Source organism: Nomia melanderi, unplaced genomic scaffold (genome assembly GCF_051020985.1).
Source record: "Nomia melanderi isolate GNS246 unplaced genomic scaffold, iyNomMela1 scaffold0153, whole genome shotgun sequence".
Classification (NCBI taxonomy): domain Eukaryota; kingdom Metazoa; phylum Arthropoda; class Insecta; order Hymenoptera; family Halictidae; genus Nomia; species Nomia melanderi.
In genome coordinates this window covers 60,001-65,000 of record NW_027475268.1, presented here as the reverse complement: position 1 = coordinate 65,000, position 5,000 = coordinate 60,001, and the positions used below count along the sequence as shown (strand labels likewise).

Below are 5,000 nucleotides of genomic sequence, written 5' to 3'. Positions count from 1 at the left end.
GCACTGGTAAAGGGTGGCGATGATGCGTTCTATAATAGAAATACCCGTCGTAGCGTTTCTTCCGAGTCAACCCGCTCACGAAACTCTCTCTCTCGTCGTGGAATCCCCGCGTCGGAGAGTAAAACGCCGAAGGCTTACTATGAAACTTACGTCTCTCGACGATGGGACGATCCACGCGAAGAGTTGTTACGTGCACGCGTATGGTGCGATTGCGTCGATTCGCTTTTCTGTACGGGGAGTAATAGAACGTTGAGTTGACTTATCGGGTCTTCGTTGGAATTACCGTCGCTGGCATTGTAAACTCCAGATGACCTTGTGATTCCTTCGTCGGGCACTGGTAAAGGGTGGCGATGATGCGTTCTATAATAGAAATACCCGTCGTAGCGTTTCTTCCGAGTCAACCCGCTCACGAAACTCTCTCTCGTCGTGGAATCCCCGCGTCGGAGAGTAAAACGCGAATTCATACTATGAAAACTTACGTCTCTCGACGATGGGACGATCCACGCGAAGAGTTGTTTACGTGCACGCGTATGGTGCGATTGCGTCGATTCGCTTTTCTGTACGGGGAGAAATAGAACGTTGAGTTGACTTATCGGGTCTTCGTTGGAATTACCGTCGCTGGCATTGTAAACTCCAGATGACCTTGTGATTCCTTCGTCGGGCACTGGTAAAGGGTGGCGATGATGCGTTCTATAATAGAAATACCCGTCGTAGCGTTTCTTCCGAGTCAACCCGCTCACGAAACTCTCTCTCGTCGTGGAATCCCCGCGTCGGAGAGTAAAACGCGAATTCATACTATGAAAACTTACGTCTCTCGACGATGGGACGATCCACGCGAAGAGTTGTTTACGTGCACGCGTATGGTGCGATTGCGTCGATTCGCTTTTCTGTACGGGGAGAAATAGAACGTTGAGTTGACTTATCGGGTCTTCGTTGGAATTACCGTCGCTGGCATTGTAAACTCCAGATGACCTTGTGATTCCTTCGTCGGGCACTGGTAAAGGGTGGCGATGATGCGTTCTATAATAGAAATACCCGTCGTAGCGTTTCTTCCGAGTCAACCCGCTCACGAAACTCTCTCTCGTCGTGGAATCCCCGCGTCGGAGGGTAAAACGCGATATATAATAGTATATGCCAGTGGTTCGCGCGCGTCGTCTCTGAGATACGCGGTCGACAGAGTTCCGAAAACACGTGATGTGCCACGATTTCCGTGCGTCTTACATCTTTCGACGATGGGACGATCCACGCGAAGAGAACGTTCGTGCTTGCGTGAGGTGCAACAGCGTCGATTCGCTTTTCTGTACGGGGAGAAATAGAACGTTGAGTTGACTTATCGGGTCTTCGTTGGAATTACCGTCGCTGGCATTGTAAACTCCAGATGACCTTGTGATTCCTTCGTCGGGCACTGGTAAAGGGTGGCGATGATTCGTTCTATAATAGTAATACCCGTCGTAGCGTTTCGACCGATGTCACCCGCCACGAATGTCTCTCTCGACGTGGAAACCCCGCGCCGAAGAGTAAACGCGAAGGCTTACCATACGAAAGAAAACGGTATTATACGCCTGTGGTATGTGCGTCTCGGCTCTGTGATACGCGATCGGCAGAGTTACAAAAAAACGTTGATGGGCCACGATTTCCGTGCGTCTTACATCTTTCGACGATGGGACGATCCACGCGAAGAGTAGTTACGTGCTCGCGCGAGGTGCGATAGCGTCGATTCGCTTTTCTGTACGGGGAGAAATAGAACGATGAGTTGACTTATCGGGTCTTCGTTGGAATTACCGTCGCTGGCATTGTAAACTCCAGATGACCTTGTGATTCCTTCGTCGGGCACTGGTAAAGGGTGGCGATGATTCGTTCTATAATAGAAATACCCGTCGTAGCGATTCGGCCGAGACACCCGCCACGAAACTCTCTCTCGTCGTGGAATCCCCATGTCGGAGAGTAAAACGCGAAGGCTAACTATATAAGAAACATATAGTATTATTTATGCCTGTGGTTCTCCGTTTGTCCTACTCTCAGATACGCGACTCGGAGAGTTACGAATAATCGTGATGGACCACGATTTCTGTACGTCTTACATCTTTCGACGATGGGACGATCCACGCGAAGAGATCATTCCTGCTTGCGTGAGGTGCGATAGCGCCGATTCGCTTTTCTGTACGGGGAGAAATAGAACGATGAGTTGACTTATCGGGTCTTCGTTGGAATTACCGTCGCTGGCATTGTAAACTCCAGATGACCTTGTGATTCCTTCGTCGGGCACTGGTAAAGGGTGGCGATGATTCGTTCTATAATAGAAATACCCGTCGTAGCGATTCGGCCGTGTCACCCGCCACGAAAATCTCTCTCGTCGTGGAATCCCCGCGTCGTAGAGTAAACGCGAAGGCTTGCTATAGAAGACTATAGTTTATACGCCTGTGGTTCACCGGTTGCCTGCTCTCCGGGGTACGCGATCGCGCAGGAGTTACGGAAGAACTTGATGGGCCACGATCTCCAAGCGGCTATATCTTTCGACGATGGGACGATTCACGCGAAGAGAACGTTCGTGCATGCGTGAGGTGCGATAGCGTTGATTCGCTTGTCTGTACGGGGAGAAATAGAACGATGAGTTGACTTATCGGGTCTTCGTTGGAATTACCGTCGCTGGCATTGTAAACTCCAGATGACCTTGTGATTCCTTCGTCGGGCACTGGTAAAGGGTGGCGATGATTCGTTCTATAATAGAAATACCCGTCGTAGCGTTTCGACCGATGTCACCCGCCACGAAATTCTCTCTCGTCGTGGAATCCCCGCGTCGGAGAGTAACCGCCGAAGGCTTGCTATAGAAGACTATAGTTTATACGCCTGTGGTTCACCGGTTGCCGGCTCTCCGGGGCACGCGATCGCGCGAAGGTTACGGAGGGACGTGAAGCGCCCGAGCAATGAAACGTCCGCAGGAGGAAACGAGCAACCGCCGAACATTGTTTCGCGACGTTTCCATAATGTATTGTCGTTTCGCTCGCATCCCGCTTCTTTCCCCTAGTTTCCTCGACGCGTAGTTTCGCAGCCTTAGTGGACGAATCATTCTCGATTCGAGGAAAGATATGCAGTGGGGCGTGCAATGAGCCCGCCAGAGACCACGATCTCCAATGCGTCTTTACATCTTTCGACGATGGGATGATCCACGCGAAGAGAACGTTCGTGCTTGCGCGAGGTGCGTTAGCGTCGATTCGCTTTTCTGTACGGGGAGAAATAGAACGATGAGTTGACTTATCGGGTCTTCGTTGGAATTACCGTCGCTGGCATTGTAAACTCCAGATGACCTTGTGATTCCTTCGTCGGGCACTGGTAAAGGGTGGCGATGATTCGTTCTATAATAGAAATACCCGTCGTAGCGATTCGGCCGAGTCACCCGCCACGAAACTGTCTCTCTTTCGTCGTGGAAACCCCGCGTCGGAGAGTAAAACGCGCGAAGGCTGTGACTGTAACATATATATATACAGTATACAATGCCTGTGGTTTTTGCGCGTGTCGGCTCTTCGGTATACGCGATCGGCCAGAGTTACGGAGGGACGGTGAAGCGCACGAGAAATTGAAACGGCCGCACGATTGGAACCGAGCAACCGTCGAACATTGTTTCGCGACGTTTCCATAATGCGTTTTCGTTTCGCTCGCATACCGCTTCTTTTCCCCTAGTCTCTGAGACGCGTTTTCGAGCCGTTCTTCTACTATCGATTCTCGTAGAGAGAAGGGACCGGGTAGTCTGGAAGTGGAACCCGCATCTTGCGTGTACCGTACACGGAATTGAGAGGACCGGCCGTGAAGCTCGTTTTAAAGCCGTGCGTCTGACACCCAACTCTTGCGCGCCAATTTCGCGGCAAGAGATAATATGGGACGAATGACCGGCAAAGAGCCAGCTGTGAAGTCTGTTTTTTTAATCGAATCCGTGGACGTGTGTATGCCGTAGCGTCGCTCGTCGTGTTCGTTCATGGTCGTTCCGAGAGAAAGAACGAAAGCGGTAACGAAGGGACCGGCCGTGAAGCTCGTTTTAAAGCCGCGCGTCTGACACCCAACTCTTGCGCGCCAATTTCGCGGCAAGAGATAACATGGGACGAATGACCGGCAAAGAGCCAGCTGTGAAGTCTTTTTTCATTATTTGCTTTCAATCGATCGATCGGTACGATTCGTGCAACGTTTCGCGCGATGCGACGCGAAAACATGCGCGCAACAATAGATGCGTCTGATCGGAAGAACGCGAGGGTCGACTGCACGCGATGGATTCAGTATCGGGTAGGATACAAAATATATCCCCGTCGTTTCCACGCGTGCGAGTCTTCTGCGTCTTTCGCGGGTTTTTGAATGCACTATACGCCCGGAACGTCGAGAAATATATACATATTACTTGAACGTTTTTCGTCTCGAAAGGCTTCGGTGTCGTCTCCAAGGCGACGCCTGAATCTCCTTCGCGCGCTGGTCGGAGATTCAGGTATCAACTTTTATCTTCTCTTTGAAAGAAGAGAGATATTAGGTCGAACAAATGAGAATAAAATTATATATGTGAAATATAAAATTTATACGATTACCCTGAACGGTGGATCACTTGGCTCGTGGGTCGATGAAGAACGCAGCTAATTGCGCGTCAACGTGTGAACTGCAGGACACATGAACATCGACATTTCGAACGCACATTGCGGTCCACGGATACAATTCCTGGACCACGCCTGGCTGAGGGTCGTTTACGTACCATACACTGCTTGCGTAGCTCTGTCAAATCCCCGCCGTCGTTCACCTCTTCGGATCGAACGTTTTTTTACCGAAGGGCGCAAAGAACGTTTCTGAGTCGGGTTAAGAGAAGGATGCTACGTACGAGCGAACGATGGGTGTCTCGTCGGCGTTTGTCGCGGACACGCGAAAATTCTGTGAATTTCACGGACAGTGTACGTTCTAGTTGTTGCAAAACGATCGGAATCGTTTGTATGGACTCGCGTGAGTGTTCGCGGCGTCGTGCGTCGTTCAAT

At 50.8% G+C, this 5,000-nt stretch overlaps 1 non-coding gene across 1 annotated transcript; it reads left to right on the top strand.

Moving 5' to 3' along the window:
- The first annotated feature begins 4,562 nt into the window (after nt 1-4,562).
- LOC143175664 (5.8S ribosomal RNA) lies at nt 4,563-4,717 on the top strand. Its single transcript, XR_013000364.1, has one exon. It is a non-coding gene; the product is annotated as a 5.8S ribosomal RNA (ribosomal RNA).
- The last annotated feature ends 283 nt before the right edge of the window (nt 4,718-5,000 follow it).